Source organism: Salmo salar, chromosome ssa07 (assembly GCF_905237065.1).
Source record: "Salmo salar chromosome ssa07, Ssal_v3.1, whole genome shotgun sequence".
Lineage (NCBI taxonomy): Eukaryota > Metazoa > Chordata > Actinopteri > Salmoniformes > Salmonidae > Salmo > Salmo salar.
The window spans coordinates 14,656,132-14,673,056 of NC_059448.1; the positions used below are offsets into that span (position 1 = coordinate 14,656,132).

General features: G+C 49.2%; 1 protein-coding gene and 1 pseudogene across 8 annotated transcripts in view; both read left to right on the forward strand.

The window, feature by feature from the left end:
* LOC106608688 (neurexin-2) overlaps positions 1-16,925 on the forward strand; it is a 1,106,898-nt gene that overhangs the window by 794,266 nt on the left and 295,707 nt on the right. The gene's annotated exons all lie outside the window — the stretch shown is intronic.
* LOC123743894 (uncharacterized) lies at positions 4,575-4,673 on the forward strand (annotated as a pseudogene).

Sequence of the window (16,925 nt, forward strand, 5' to 3'; positions counted from 1 at the left end):
CAGAGGGCGCAGTGATGTAATGAGCATCCGGCTAGATATTAAAGTTGCCGCGGCTTGGGCCTAGCTCTGAGGATTTGTGTCTCTGCTGGGACCCCTCGCCATTAATAAGCAAAGTGGCTTGTATTATGCATGGCTGCTGCTTTGAAAAAGCCCCCCCCCCTTTCCCCAAGGCTGTAGGGTTTAGGAGCTGGCGCTTCATCAGCTACTGCTACTATTCTTACTTCCCTATTTTCTTTCTTTCCCCCTCTGTCTTTCCTCTCGGTCCTTTAGATCACAGTTTGTTTCTGTTTTTTAAGCTTTTCTGGTGAGAAAAAAAAAGTAAAAATCCCAGTTGTTGTTGTGTTGTTGTTTCATTGTTTGGCTTAGCTGTGGTTATATTTATCAACTTCCCAAAGGGGAGCAGCTTTTTAGGAATCCAGCCGACGAGTTCCCAGGCAAAACAATCTCAGACAGCCAGAAAATCCTAGTCTTGCTCACGGTCCAAAATGTTACTGTTCAGGTTATGAGGCGGACTTAGAGGTGCTGTTCTTTGAACTCTGGATGATGTAATTGGTTATTCCTATGGAGATGGGCTGACACATTCCAATGCAGAAAAATAACAAGGGTGTCACATCTGTCGGAAGGAGCGGACCAAAACGCAGCGTGTTGAGTGCTCATCTTCTTTTATTTAGATAAGGTGAACACTTACACAAAATATAACACAACGACATACGACAGTTCCGTAAGGCACACGGACTATACGAAAAAACAACCACCCACAAATACAATTGAAAAAACAGGCTTCCTAAGTATGGCTTCAAATCAGAGACAACGAAACACACCTGCCTCTGATTGGAAACCATACTCGGCCACACATAGAAAATGAACATAGCAAATGAAAACTAGAACAAATCCCCATGATACAAACCAACCCCAAAACACACCAAAACAACGCCCCCTGCCACGCCCTGACCATACTACAATGACAAATTACCCCTTTTACTGCTCAGGACGTGACAGTACCCCCCCCCGAAAGTGCAGACCCCAACTGCACCTCAAAACAAAAAAAACTACAAAAACAACCACAAACCTAAAGGGAGGGAAAGGAGGGTGGCCACCGTCAACGACGGTTCCTGTGCTACACCCCCCCTTCGCCAATCCTCCCACTACGGAGGTGGCTCTGGCTCTGGGCGTAGCTCCCGTTCTGAAGACTCTGGGCTGCAGACCACCACTGAAGGCTCTGGGCTGCAGACCACCGCTGAAGGCTCTGGGTTGCAGACTACCGCTGGAGGCTCCGGACTGGGAGGCGTCGCTGGAGGCCCCGGACTGGGAGGCGTCGCTGGAGGCCCCGGGCTGAGAGGCGTCGCTTGAGGCCCCGGGCTGAGAGGCATCGCCGGAGGCCCCAGGCTGAGAGGCGCCCGTCCTGGCTGAATGGTCACTGTAGCCCGGCACGGGTGGAGCGCTGGCACAGGGCAAACTGGGCTGTGCTGGAGAGTCAGGGCTGCCATGCGAAGAGCAGGCGCAGGGTAAGCTGGACCGAGGAGACGCACTGGCGGCCAGATGCGCTGAGCAGGCACACTCCTTCCTGGCTGAGTGCCAACTGTAGCACGGCAACGCTGCGGAGCCCGTACCGACCGCACCGGACTGTGCGTGTGGATGGGCGAGATAGTGCGCATCACCCCGTAATGCATCGCTCGCCCCTCTGCCCGCCTGCTCAGTCGTGCCCTCTCCGCCAGTACCTCCTTCCGGAATCTCGCGTCAAGCTCCGTGCTTGACTCCATGACTGGCATCGGTTTGCTCCACGACTCTCTCCTGAAGGCGTGGGAAGTTAGGTCAGGGTTCCCCCCCTGACCTAGCCAAACTACCCGTATGCCCCCACCCCAAAATATTTTTTGGGGCTGCCTCTCAACCTCCTTCCTGACGTTCCAGCCGTTCCTCACAGTAACGCGTTCCGCCTTCACTACCTCTATCTCCTCCGGCGGGCGGTGATACTCTCCAAGTTGCCTCCAGGGTCCTTTCCCGTCCAGGATTTCCTCCCAGGTCCAGGACTCCAGATACCTCTCCTGTTGCTCCCTTCCACGCTGCTTGATCCTTCGTCGGTGAGTGGTTCTGTCACACCTGTCGGAAGGAGCGGACCAAAACGCAGTGTGTTGAGTGCTCATCTTCTTTTATTTAGATAAGGTGAACACTTAAACAAAATATAACACAACGACATACGACAGTTCCGTATGGCACACAGACTACACGAAAAAACAACCACCCACAAACCCAATTGAAAATACAAAGCGTCCCTGCTATGGCTTCAAATCAGAGACAACGAAAGACGCCTGCCTCTGATTGGAAACCATACTCGGCCACACATAGAAAATGAACATAGAAAATGAAAACTAGAACAAATCCCCATGAAACAAACCAACCCCAAAACAACATCCCCTGCTACGCCCTGACCATACTACAATGACAAATGACCCCTTTTACTGGTCAGGACGTGACAAAGGGAGAGAGTACATGAAGAAAGAAAGAGTTGTACGAAATACTAATGGCGAGATGCTGCTGCTTGATGTATTTCATTCTGGTGTCCTAATAGGTCATCAGTGGGTTTTATCTCATCTTAACTCTATGACAAAGTACATATAAAGATACTCATTTTGAATGGGTCTTACTGGTAGTAGTGTCAGCTGTTGTACAGTAATAGTGACTGATGACGATATAGAGTATTTGCTGGTTATGCTTGGTAAGAAATGATTGTTAGCTTGCTTGGTTCATTAGCCCTCCTGCTCTGCCAGGCAGCAGTGTTTCTGGGCAAGGCTTTGTTGTCTCTGCCGTGCATCTCCTAACAGATGTTGTGTTACCTGAGTGATGCTCCTCCTTTTCTGTCCTGTCCCTCTTCAATGCTCTAATCGCCGTGCGGGTCGTTAAAGGAAAACTCCACTCAAAAACGATCTTTTGTTCTTTTTTTTTTTTCATTTGTCCACAGTCCCAAAATGTTGTGCATTTCAGCAGTCAAGTTTAGAAGAGATTGGAAAACACGTCACCGTGACGACGTGACAGGTGACACTTGTGCTTGTTGAAAACTTGTCTGCTGACATGTGAAACATTGGGGCTTGTTGTTTAACTACTCCCATACTCAGACACTATTTCTCATCATCCCACAATTCATTGGGAAATTACATCCATGTATTTTCGATGTTGTAATATTATTAAGTTACGCTAGAGTTCACTGACTGTGTGCCAAAGGGATGGAATGGGATGCCGATAGCGATTTCCACCTGGGTTAGTTCTTCCAGGTTATTAGGAATGTGAGTCTCGATGGCGCTGGATAGGATATTGGAATTTTGATCTTATTCTTTATGTGATACAGGTTTCTCAGTTCAATTATATGACTGTATGTATGTGGTATAGGTACAGTATATAGTCTATATAGTGCATATGACTACTGATGTTGGTGTGCCACAGCTAGCCAACATTTCCCTTCTGCAGTTGTCTGTGAAACACCCCCACAGAGAGACATGTAACCTAGAAAATGGAGCCATCTAAGAAGTAGACAGACTATATCCCCTGCTGCCTCGCCCACGCAAAGTCACACACACAACACAAACACACACACACACACACACACACACACACACACACACACACACACACACACACACACACACACACACACACACACACACACACACGCAAGTCTATGAGACACACGCACACACAAACACAAACACATTTTGTAGCTGAACAGGGGATGTGGAAAGAAAACCATCAGAAGCTGGCTTCTCCGTCTGAGACATCTGTGTCAGGGCTCTGATGACTGACAGACAGTCTCTGAATCCATCACACTGAAAACCCCCCTCATTCGCTGCTGCCGCCTGCCACTAACGTGCCAGCAAGTCATCTGCTCAGAACAGCACACTGGGCTCAAATCAGAGGGAGGAAGGGACAAAGAGGAGGAGGAGAAGGGGAGGGGGGCAGATTAATTGAGGCAGCGGAGGAAGGAGAGAGATATGCACAGTAGGAGGTGGGGAAGGAGGGAGGAAGAGAGGGAGGGAGAGGGATGCAGAGAGAAAGATGAAGTCGGCAGTACAGTGCGTTTGAGGAAGTCTAGCTCATCCTCTAACCCAGTGTTTCCCAAACTCCGTTTTGGTTCAAATAATCAAAGGTTGGTGATGAGTTGGTTATATGAATCAGTTGTGTAGTGCTAGGGAAAGACCAAAGCGTGTACCAGGGGGAGGGGGTCGGGATCGAGTTTGGGAAACCCTGATCTAACATACAGAGCAGTATGACACACTGCTCTGTATCCACCACTCCCTGGGATCCATAGGACCCTGCTCTGAGCGCTGAAGCCCCACTCGGACCCACTGTTCTAGGCCACAATGCCTCAGCCTCTTCCTTCAGAGCTCCACTCCATCGTGTTACCGATCAGGAGAATAAATCTTGGAGGAGTGCTTGTATTTTTTCCCTTTGTGAAAGGTGCTAGTCTAAAGCCCTGGCTATTGAAATGGTATTCACCCATCGAGCACACCTAGATAATGCAGGCATAATTGACCATGTAGACATCTTGGAGATATCTCCATCTCAATTTGAAAATGTAGCATTAGATCGCTGCTCTGCCATGTGGATAAGATCAAGTGTAGTATCTTCTTATCAATTTAATATCTGATATGTCCCCCATTGGTGGACTACATATTCAATGCTCCCGAGTGGCGCAGCGGTCTAAGGGACTGCATCTCAGTGCAAGAGGTGTCACTACAGGCCCTGGTTCGATTCCAGGCTGTATCACAACGGGCTGTGATCAGGAGCCCCATAGGGTGGCCCACAATTAGCTCAGTGTCATCTGCGTTAGGGTTTGGCCGGGGTAGGCCGTCATTGTAGATAAGAATTAGTTCTTAACTTGCTTGTCTAGTTAAATAATGGTTCAATATTTTCTCCAAAGCATACACTGACTGCTAACACAGACATGGGTGTAGACCGTCTATCGACATGTGATGCTAAGGCTTTTAACACAACCAGATATACAATATACAGTAGCCTACCTGTGCTCATAGGATTACTATAGAGAAGTAGTGTGGCACGAGCGGGTCAATATTCACTCAGACAGCACTAGTGATAGCGATAACTTGGGAGGCTGTAAAATAGATTGGTGCTGTATGATGATGCTAAGGGAAAGGGGGATACCTAGTCAGTTGTACAACTGAATGCCTTCAACTGAAATGTGTCTTCCGCATTTAACCCAACCCCTCTGAATCAGAGAGGTGTGAGGGGCTGCCATAATCGGCATCCACGTCATCGGCGCCTGGGGAACAGTGGGTTAACTGGCTTGCTCAGGAGCAGAACGACAGATTGTTTACTTGTCAGCTCGGGGATTCGATTCAGCAACCTTTCGGTTACTGGCCCAACGCTCCTACCCGCCAGGCTACCTGCCGCTAAGGCGCCAGGGGGTGAAGGGGATTCTATTGGGAATAGTACAGTGGTGCCCTGGCGTCTTCCTATACTTACGAAAGGAGACGTGTCTTTAATCTGTCTGGGACGATAACCGTTATGTCTGCTTTATCTAAGCGGGGGAGACGGAGAAGAAAAAGCTTATCAAATGGCCTGTATGTAAGGCAAATCGCTCCGTCTTCCCTCTCTAACGCTTACGCCCTCCTCCTCCTACTCTTCCTCCTATGTGCTACTACTGTGCTCTTATTGGGTGGAAGAGAATTGACCGCCAATGGGCAAAGTCTGTTGGCGGGATAAGCGGCTCAGAGTGGCAGTAAATCAGGAAGCAGACATTTGAGGCTCTCAAGTCTCACAGTATCCTCCTAGCTGGCTTCACTGATCATTAGGATGCAAATGAAAAAACTTGACTTGTTAATGCTTGTTTATGCTCGAGGTCTAAATACCTATTTTCTCTCCCTTCTCTGATTATTCTCTCTCTCCCTCAATCCCCCCTTTGCCCAAATTGAAACGGGCATCTAACATTTTCTCTAAACACTGGGAAATTCACATTTAATGTGATTCTCAACAGTAATTTGGGCCTCTCTAAGCATTTTTCTATTAAACTTGTATGTGGTGTCTTAGAAAAGCTTGGGGCCGCCCACAGTAGCACAGCACATTGCTGTTGTATATTCATCGAGCCGTGGTGACGAGTGGCCAACACGGTGAACTCTGATGATCCTACTGTCCAGATGTGATGATGTTATCTCCACCTTATCCAGTATTGGCTCCTAGAACAATGGGGATCAATAGTCTCTTGTTCTTTGGCGATACGATTGATGCAGTACTTCACAATTGTCTTTTAACACGCATATCTTATTGGAGCAAGATGTACTCTGGGAAAGGTGAGGAAGTCTGAGGAATAAGTAAACCCGAGGTCCTTCAGAATGGCTTTGCCCCTTTACGTTTCTAGCTCAGGTGAGATGGATTGCTAGCGACTAGCGTAACAGCTAATTACTACCCAAACAAACAGCTTCCATCTGGGCTTGATTTGTCAGACGCTGTCAGCCGACGTCTACCCCTCTGTCTGGCTCCTTGAAACATGGCCCCGTCTGGGGACCGACGACACTCAGCAGCCATGATTTATTGCCCTTTTTAGCCCTTATCGGTGCTTCCTGCGGCACTTTACCTCGTCTTCCTCTTGATTAACATCTCTCCCTTGTTGTGGTGCTTGTTTTTTTACCACCCATTCTTCTTTTAGAGTGGGGTTGGTGAAGAGAGAAGCGTGAGAGCGAGTGAGCGAGCAAGGGGGTTGATAGTTTGGGTGATTTGTGGCCCCTCTTGGGGGGGGGTCATCAGCTCCCCATCTCAACTCCCCCCGGTGAGGAAATGCGTTCCTTATCTGTCAGTCATCCGTCTTGCTGTGTCAGTTTCTCCCCCACCCTTGCTGTAGTATCTCAGACAAGTCAGGGAAGTTCCCAGCCCGCCAGCTATCTATCATACTACACTCACAGGTGCAGAGATTATGGTACACAGGCAACACTTAAGGGATTAAAGGGTACTACTACAGTTTAGCCAGTTATGATTGGCTCTCGTGCTTATAAGTGTCAAGAGTCAATCCTATCCATGTTGTTGTAAGGCCACTGTTGTGCAACTGTAGAGCTTATAATTGAATTTCCGTTGCTAAACAAAATAAGGAACTCTTGAAAACAAGTGAGTCCTCTTATGAAAAGTCTATAACCGTATAGCTGTACTCATCCAATTTGGTGATACAAACCTTGCAATCAAAACTTTTGTTTCAGGCTACTGTGAGCTGATTGGCCCCTTGAAACCAGAAACATTTAGCGTGACTATCCTGATCCAATCAGAGAATGGCTTCTGACTGTATTGGCATGCAAACATGTAGCCATTTTTAGCTCTGGTTACAGGTAAAATTGATAAAAAATGAATTGAGAATAGACTGCACTGCTGAGTACTCAGACAAGCTGAAAAGCATAGATCAGACTACAAATGCATCCTGCTCAGTGATTCGCTCCATTTAAACAATCATAAGAGACATAAGTGCCACACAACCCCGGTATTCACGTGCACTTTTCAAATGGCTTCCTAAGCGCAATTTGATTTGAGCTGCGTTCCCTTCCTGCCAAACCCATTTCCCATGTTAAATGCTGAAAGATTGCAAGCGTTTATCCCATTTGAAAATTATACACCTGCCCCAAATGAAAGGACTAGAGTTTATCAGAATTTCCCACCAGTCACATTAATTACATGGTGTCATTTTACTCCCAACTGTTGGTTATGCTCTGTCAAAGCTCAGCGCCAATTATAATTACACTCTGGCATGCTGGGAATTAGCAATGTCCACAAGCGGACGCCTGGGCGAACATCTGCAGTGGTAATGTGGACATAGAAGTGCTTCCTCAGCTTCTAATTGAAGTTCCAGGTCACATAACGAATGTATAGCTAATGTACAGTATGTATCTTAATCTGTACATTAGTATGTTCATTAGATTTACATTTAGCTTTCCCTGATAATGTTTGTATACTATGTGCTGGGAGTCTGTGGGTTTGTGTTTGAGGGCCCCCGTGATTCTATGTGTCGCAGGAGGCCAGGTAGATGGAGAAGAAGAACGGAGGGGAGCAGAGAGATGCAGGGGAGAGAAAGCACTGTGATTTCTCTCTGTCTTCGCCACCGAGAGGTGACCTCTAACTCGGCGATATGAAGTGTCACGCAACATTACCTCTCCCCTCGCCCAGACGCAATGGTTTATTTTTTGCGCCACGCCGCGGAGGGAAAACAATTCCTTTTCCTCTTTGATTAATGTCTGATACGTGGGCTGCCGGTACACAGGCAGGGGAGGCTGTGGAGAAAAGAAAAAAAGGTTTCCTTTCTTCTCTTCTCCCTCTCCCTTTCTCTCGTATGGTTCCCTGTATCAATTAGTCTTCCTGACTGGGTCTGCCCTACGACTGTCCGCCTGTCTGTCCGGTGACTGGGTCTGCCCTACGACAGTCCATCCGTCCATCCGGTGACTGGGTCTGCCCTACGACTGTCCATCCGTCCGTCCAGTATGGTGGTTAATTACCATGGTATGAGGCCCTGACTCCCACCCGTCCCAGTCTATCTCCCACCCAGCACGGGTGGTAATTACCTGTCAACCCCACACCATCAGATAACAACACTGACATTCCATTGGATAAAGTGTCTCGCTCTTAACCTTCAACGCTGATTCATAAAAAAAATCATAGTGAGGAAGGAATAAGAATGTCAAATGTCATCGGTGGAGCTGGCTTTTAGGCGGTTTGGCGTGTCGTGTGTGATCTTAATCACACTTGGGCCCTTTGTGATGTGATGGTGGTCTGGCTGGGGTTTAATGGGGAGGAATGCCAGCGGTGACACTGTGACAGGCCGTCCCTGTGGGGGGAAGCTGCCAGAAGGATATCAACTCTGACATGTCAAAGGTACGGCGATGGGCTGACGACGGCGCAGGCAGTGGTGTCATTGATTGCTCTGCCTAGCGGGCCTGTCAAGTGACCGGGTCCACGCTGTTACGTGGCCATGCTGTTATACATTAAATACAAAGCCAACATTCTGGGGTCTGGGGGGCCAAGTAAACGACAACCCTGTAGTAGGCACAGCCCTCTGCTGGGATGACTTTCTGCAGAGAGACAGAAGGAGGGGGAGAGATGGAGGGTGAAACAGGAGGAGGGAGGGGGAAGACAGGAGGAGGGGGAGAAATGGAGGGGGAAGACAGGAGGAGGGGGAGAGATGGCGGGGGAAGGCAGGAGGAGGGGGAGAGATGGAGGGGGAAGACAGGAGGAGGGGGAGAGATGGAGGGGGGATACAGAAGGAGGGGAGAGATAAAAAGTGTGAAAAAGTTGTCTGAGTGTTGAAAAGTAGCTTGAAAACTGAGCTGCGTGTACAGTAGTTGTGTGTGTGTGCGCGCAAACGTGTGTGTATGCCTACTTACGTGTTTCGGTGTGTGACGGAGTTCTGTTGCCAAACCCATTACGGAACCGTGCAGCACATCTTAAATTGCCATATTTTTGTCAAGGACTGCTCTCCTAAGCTCTTTTTTTTTTTTGAGGAGTGGAAACAGAAGGAAATTCATCATACACCGCAATGTGAAGTAGGCGGGGAGGGAGCTGAAAAGGGGTGAATGGCCCTAGCAACCAGAGTATCTGGCAAGGTGACTTTCAATCTCAAGAAAGTAGTGCTCGGCATTGAGAAATGATTGGCAGGGGAATATACATCCACCTTGCTCTTTCCGAATCAGAACGTTATTTGCCCAGGTATTAAATCCTTCAGCACCGTTTAATATATTGGTTACAGCTACGCAGGTTATGTTTGATTATCTTTTACTCATATTTGCACAAGGCACTCCCAGGTGAAGACGCTTCCACTTAATAAGGAAGCAAAAAAAGTGTTATAGCTAGATATAATACTAGCAATGTCCCTTGCTGAGCATCACCGCAGACCAAACCCACTCTTTAGTCTGAAGAAAATGCAGTAGATGCCAGAGACTGATCTGAAATAGAGGAACTCTTGGATTGGATACCTGACGAGAGACATTCATCTCTGGTTACAGGTAGAGATTGCCTTGCGGGGGATTACGATTGAGCAATCGTCTCTTGCGTCTTGGAAGGTCAACTGTTAGCATCCGCATTGGAGCCCGAAAGGACAAGTGACCAGCCGCCTACTGAGATAAGAGCAGAGAGACAGGGGGAGGAAGAATGGTGAGGAGGTATAGAGGCCAGGCAGGGGTGTCGGAAGAGGCAAACATTAATTCTGTCCATCAGAGTTCCATGGCTTGAATGCAGCTCAAGAGAGTATGGCTTGTGGGGGGAGGGAGAGCGAGTGAGCACTTTGGTTCGAATCACTGTCATTATGCGGCGCGGCCTTGTTTGCAGGAGTGTAATCAGACAACACAGACATCAGCTAATATGTGATTTCTTTCATTAGCCACCAATGCAGCAACCTTTAAGGCTATTGATGTTTGTTTAGCGGGATGGCTTTTGTTGAATGGAAGGACTAAGGGACAGAGACCATTTCCAGGGCGAACTATCAGTCCCGTGGTTATTAACCAACGGAGGGGCTGATGAACAATGTTCTCTCTCTGAAAGACGCTGTTTAGAAACCTTCCCTCATGGGCAATTGCAGGACTAGGAAAGGACAGATGTTGGTAAATGCTACTATTGTCTCTGTAATGTGGCATTGTATGCTGAGGATGACTTTATTACATGATCTGAATAGCCATTCAGCAGATGTTGTTAGCCAGAGAGACTCGCCTCACAGTCGGTGCAGTAACAGTCAGGAACATTTCTTGAGGCATTTGTGACGATTAACCCGGGAACTTTGCCACCATCTAAGCAACCAACACTCTCTATGCTCTGGACTCTGCTGAACAATGGCCAGCAGCCAGTTTCTAGGCCACCTGCTTGTGATTCGGTGGACTGAGCATGCGGATGCAGTAGAGGGAAGTGTCAGCTGTTTATCAGTATCTCGGTCCCAGCTTTGAAGCGTTTGCATGGACTTTGCCTTCCAGATGATAGAGGGGCGAACAGGCCATGGCTCTGGCCTGTCATGTGACCCGGAACATTACCCAATAGAACAGGACCCAGAGCCGGGGCAAAGGAGCCAACAAGCCCAGTAAATACGCTCCATTTTCTTCCTCATAACCCCCAATGTTATTACCTGGGCCTGCCTAACTGACTGACGCTTCTCTCAGTGTATAGGAGAGGCATAGTGAGATAGAGAGACCATTGGGCTGCCAAAGTACACCAGTGGTGGTCAGGGTGGAAAGTTAACACCAGCCACATGCCAAATGTGGGTAGATTTTAGCATTGGCGGGTAAGAATATCTATTTCTCCAGACAGAATTTAGCGTTGGTGGGTGGTCACACAGACTGTGACTTTGTCCTCATGTTTCTTGACTAGTTACACGTTTTGTTCACACGCTAGGTTGTTTTTCAATTTTACTTTCAGTTTGCGATCCACCATGGTCAGGATGGAGGTGTTGCCAACAGACGGGGGAGACCTGTGACAAAGTCCAGGGAGATGTGAGACCACGGGCGATGAGGGACGGGCAGAGGTTGGAGGAGGCCAGCCGGAGCTTGTTGAGGTGTCTTGTTCTGTCCACAGACCGTACAGGCAGTGACAAAGACGGCGAAGTCTGGAACCATGGTAGGCCACCAAAAGCGTTGTCGCACGAAAGCCAGGGTGCGCTGGGTGGAAGGCAAGGCTGGAGGATTAGGCCCACTCCAGGACAGCATCACGCACAAACATCCGGTTATCTGGGGACCCCCCCAGGGTTTGGCTGGGACTGCTGCACCTCCCGGACCTGTTTCCCAATACCCTAGCTAAGTGCCGTCGCCAAGCACGAGGTGGAAAGGATGGTCTCGGGCTCCGGGTCCGTTGGGACAAAGCTCTTAAATGAAAAGGAGGAAAATGGACGAGAATGGACTCTACCTACATGTGTATTTATCCTACCATTTTTACCAAACAAATGTCAATACCATCAACACAAAGGCTTTACACACACACACACACACACACACACTCTCTTCAGGAAACCCAAACGACTCTTTGTCGGAATCCTGGGATGCTTCAAGAATTCTGGAAAGTTTCTTTTTCTCATGGTGGTAGCCGTGGGTTTATAGCGGTGAGACAGGGCATCCGGCTTGACGTTCTTTGACCCCGGCTGGTAGGAGGGGGAAAAGTTAAACCGGGTAAACATTAGGGCCCATCTCGCCTGCCTGGAGTTGAAGTGCTTGGCGGTGCAGTCAACACAATGAACGGATGTTCCGCCCCGTCGAGCCAGTGCCTCCATTCCTCCAATACCATCTTCACCATGAGAAGCTCCCGATTCCCCACATCGTAATTCCTCTCTGTGGCTGTTAGGCTGTGGGAGAAGAAGGCGCAGGGAAGCAGCTTAAGGTCCAGGGCAGAACGTTGGAACAGAACAGCCCCTACTCCGACATCTGAAGCGTCGGCCTCCACCACGAACTGACGGGAAGGGTCCGGATGAACCAGGATCGGAGCCGCGGTGAAGCAGTGTTTAAGGTCCCGGAACGCCCGGTCCATGGCCATGGACCACGTGAATGGAACCTTGGTAGAGGTGAGGGCAGCCAGGGGGGAGGCCAGGGTGCTGTAACCCCGGATAAAGCAGCGATAAATGTTGGCGAACACCAGGAAGCTTTGTAGCTGCAACTTGGATGTAGGTTGAGGCCAGTCCACCACCGCTTTCACCTTCTCCGGATCCATCTTGACGCTCCCAGCAGAGATGATGTAGCCCAGAAAGGGAATGGTAGAGCGATGGATCTCATACCTTTCCGCCTTAGCGAACAACTGGATCTCCAGAAGGTGCTGGAGAAACTGCCGGACATGGAGCACATGTTCTTGGGGGGAGCGGAAGAAGCCGAGGATGTTACCAATGTAGACAAAGATGAACCGGTTCAGCATGTCGCGGAGAATGTCATTCACCAGAGCCTGGAACACGGCAGGGGCATTGGTGAGGCCAAAGGGCATGACCAGATATTTGTAGTGGCCGCTGGCCGTGTTGAAGGCGGTCTTCCACTCGTCCCCCTCTCGTATCCACAATAGGTGGCAGGCATTACGTAGATCCAGCTTGGAGAACACAGTGGCCCCCTGGAGCGACTTGAAGGCCGAGGAAATGAGTGGTAGTGGATAATGTTTCTTTACAGTGATGTCATTGAGTCTCCGGTAGTCAATGCACGGGCCTTGTCCTTCTTCTCCACGAAGAAGAATCATGCGCCAGCGGGAGAGGAAGAGGGGTGGATAAATCCAGTAGCTAGGTTGTCCCCAATGTAGTCCTTCATAGCCTTGGTTTCAGGTCCCTACAGCGAGTACAGACGCCCACGGGGGGGCATGGTGCTAGGGAGAAGGTCAATCCCTCAGTCATAGGGGCGGTGCAGCGGAAGGGAAGTGGCCCGGGACTTGCTGAACACCACCCAGGGATCCTGGTACTCCGCGGGAATGGCGGAGAGATCCGGAACCACCTCAGAGGACCCAAGAAGATATCCCGGGGCGGGTTGCGGACTCCAGCCCATGATGGCACCCATAGACCAGTTGATGAGTGGGTTGTGTCGCTGGAGCCAGGAGAATCACAAAACCATGGGGATCTGGGGGGACATGATGAGCAATTGATGAGTAGGAACTGAATGGTCTCGCTGTGATTCCCTGACACACATAGGTTGATGGGAGTGGTGTTATGGGTGACCCGATCTATAGAGCGTCCATCGAATGCTCTAACATCCACGGGAATGGAGAGGGGCTGAGGGGGGATGTTCAGCTCGGAAGCCAGTGTGGCATTCACAAAGCTCTCATTGGCCCAGAGTCAATGAGGACCCATAGAGATTTGGACTGGTTTCCCCACAGCCGAATGACATGAAAAGGGGTGCGAGTAAGGGAAGCAGAAAAGTTCCCCATATGGCCCACTAGAGTACTCGCTCCTACCGGTGAGCCTGGTCTTTTATCAGGCACGAGAACACAACATGACCAAACGTCTCGCAAAACAGACACCTCCTTGTGCTGATCTGGAGTTTCCATTCCGCTGGCGACAGCCCAGTCCTGCCTAGTTGCATGGGCTCGGGAAACAGCGCCTCGGCTCTCCTCGGTGACGGAAATCTTGGGTGCTCACGGTCACAGGACCGCCGGGGACTTCCAGGATGACTCGGAGGCGAGGTGGAGTGCCTGGACGTGCGAGTGAAATCGAATTTCCTCTCCATCCATCATTCCCGCAATCGATCAATCGATGCGGATGGTCAAAGTGATGAGGGAGTCAAAATCTCCTCCGAGACGCTGTGCAGGAACATGTCGAACAGTGCTTCCGGGTTCCACGCACTCTCCGCTGCCAACGTACAGAATTCCACTGCATAGTTGGCCACAGTGCGGTCATCCTGCCGGAGCTGGATTAGCTTCTGGGCAGCTTCTCTCCCAGAGAACGGGGCATCAAAGACCTTCCTCATCTCTCCCACGAATCCCTCCAGGCTTGCGCATATGGCTGGCCACTCCATTAAAGCGTTCCGGAGGAGGTAACCGGGGCTCCCGGGAAAGTGGAATGGCCGGTGGGGCGGCGCTGCTAACCGCCGAGTTGCTGAGGGGCGGTGGGGTTACCACCGTGGCAAGCTGCCCCCCAGACGACCCGCTGAATTGCTCCAGCAGCATGTCCAACGCCCGGTCATGGCACTCAGCCAGCGTTTGGACCCCTTCCATCAGCCCACGAAGCAGTTCCTCGTGCCTACCTATGGGTCTGCTGGGTCGGCCATGGTCAGTTCGTACTATCAGGTATGAAGGTAAGACCCAGATGCAGACCACATCAAATAGACAATAGTTTAATATTCCAACAGGGGCAGGCAATAGACAGGTCAAAGCAGGCAGAGGTCAGTAAACCAGAGGTGGGGCAACGGTACCGGGCGGCAGGTAGGCTCAGGGTAAGGCAGAGGTCGGTAATCCAGAGGGGGGCAAAGGTACAAGTCGGCAGGCAGGCTCTGGGTCAGGGGCAGGAAAAGTGGTCAGGCGGGCTCGGAGTCAGAACAGGCAAGAGTCAAAACCAGGAGGGCGAGAAAAGAGAGACTGGAAGAAGCAGGAGCTGAAACACAAACTGCTAGTTGACTTGAACAAACAAGACAATCTGGCAACAGACAAACAGAGAACACAGGTATAGATACACAGGGGATAATGTGGAAGATGGGTGACACCTGGAGGGGGGTGGAGACAATCACAAAGACAGGTGAAACAAATCAGGGTGTGACAAAAGAGGATGCTGAACATTTTTATCTCACCTATAATGACTCAAATATTTGAGTGTACATTGTGCTTGACTGTGTGCTCCTGAACTTCATCTTAGGTGCACATGTACTCGATGTTCAGTTGTACAACTGTTTATTTGTATTTGAAATACATTGATAAAGCAACTCTGAAATGTAGCAAAATACCAAATAAATCCTTACTAATAAAACATTTCCTGTTTTAGAAACATTACAAAGCATACTCATCCGTTTAGGGATTTTTTTGTGTAATTATGGCAAGACAAATTTTGCTCTGGTAAAAAATCTGAGTGGCTGGTAGTTTTTTTCATTTACCTGCCACAGTGGCTGGTGGACCAACAAGTGAATTCACCACCCTTATAGTGGTATCATCATAGATAGTGAGTGGGTGGAGTGTTTTGGTGAAGGACAAAGAAAGCAAGCCGAGTAGTCACATCAGCCACTGCAGTTCAATGAACTCAATTCTGTCAATAGCTCACCTGGGTTCCAAACGGAAGCTAATCACTGAGCGATGTTGTGTCCTCAAAGAAAGGGCAAGACGTTTGTTCTCCTGAAGCCAAATCTGACACAGCTTGTTGCTCAGGAAATATTGATGCTTGGTAGGGGGCATCTCTCAGGCTGTATCCAGTGGAGTCACATTGGCAGGTTGATCACTTCCTATTAAAACGACAAGGGCTTTCATCACACAGCCCAGCAGGTGGTTACCATGGCGACAGGGTTGCCAACCAAAGACACCTTTGAAGGACCCCAGTTTGCCAGGTTGTCCAGGAAATAGCTATCCGACCAGATGCCTGAAGCTAGGTGCTAAATATTGTAGTTATTAACATGAAACGGAAGAAAACAGACTGAAACAGGGAGGGACTACTTGAACATGTCCAGTAGAATATGATCATTTTTGCCTACGTTGCGAAATACACTATATATGCAAAAGTATGTGGACACTCCTTCAAATGAATGGAAGAACTTCACTGGCCTGCACAGAGCCCTCACCTCAACCCCATCAAACACCTTTGGGATGAATTGGAATGCCGACTACGAGCCCAGCCTTATTGCCCAACATCAGGGCCCGACCTCACTAATGCTATTGTGGTTGAATGGAAGCAAGTCCCCGCAGCAATGTTCCAACATCTAGTGGAAAGCCTTCCCAGAAGAGTGGAGGCTGTTATAGCAGCAAAGGGGGGACCAACTCCATAGTAGTGCCCATGATTTTGGAATGGGATGTTCGATGAGCAGGTGTCCACATACTTTTGGTCATGTAGTGTATGTTGCTATGGTGTAAAGTAATGAATACTTCCTGAAACTATACTTAGGTTGTATAGTCCTGTATTGTCATCTGTTTCTATAGATTTTCTGCAGACACAGAAGACAACAGATATGGACAGAGGAAGTGGAGCTGAAGTGGTGTCTTATCAAGGCTGCAGAGGGGAAGAAAGGAGGAGAGAGAGGGGACAGAAAATGGTGGTAAAGAAAATAAGAGAAAGACTTAAGATATTATAAACAATGGAAAGGAAGAGGCTGGAGAGGAGGGGGGAAGTAGTGAAGCCTACATTAAGGGGAGAACAGTAGGAAAGAGGGAAGCAGCATGTTCGGCACCTACCCAGGGCTATCTGTATCAGGGGTAAGGCCCTGACTCCGCCAATTAAAACTTTCTCAGACTTGCAGTGCCAGCCTGCTTGTGCTATGCAAAAAAAACTATCTTTCTTTCTTTCTCTCCCCCTTTCTTTCTTTCACTCCCTCGCAAGCTCTCTT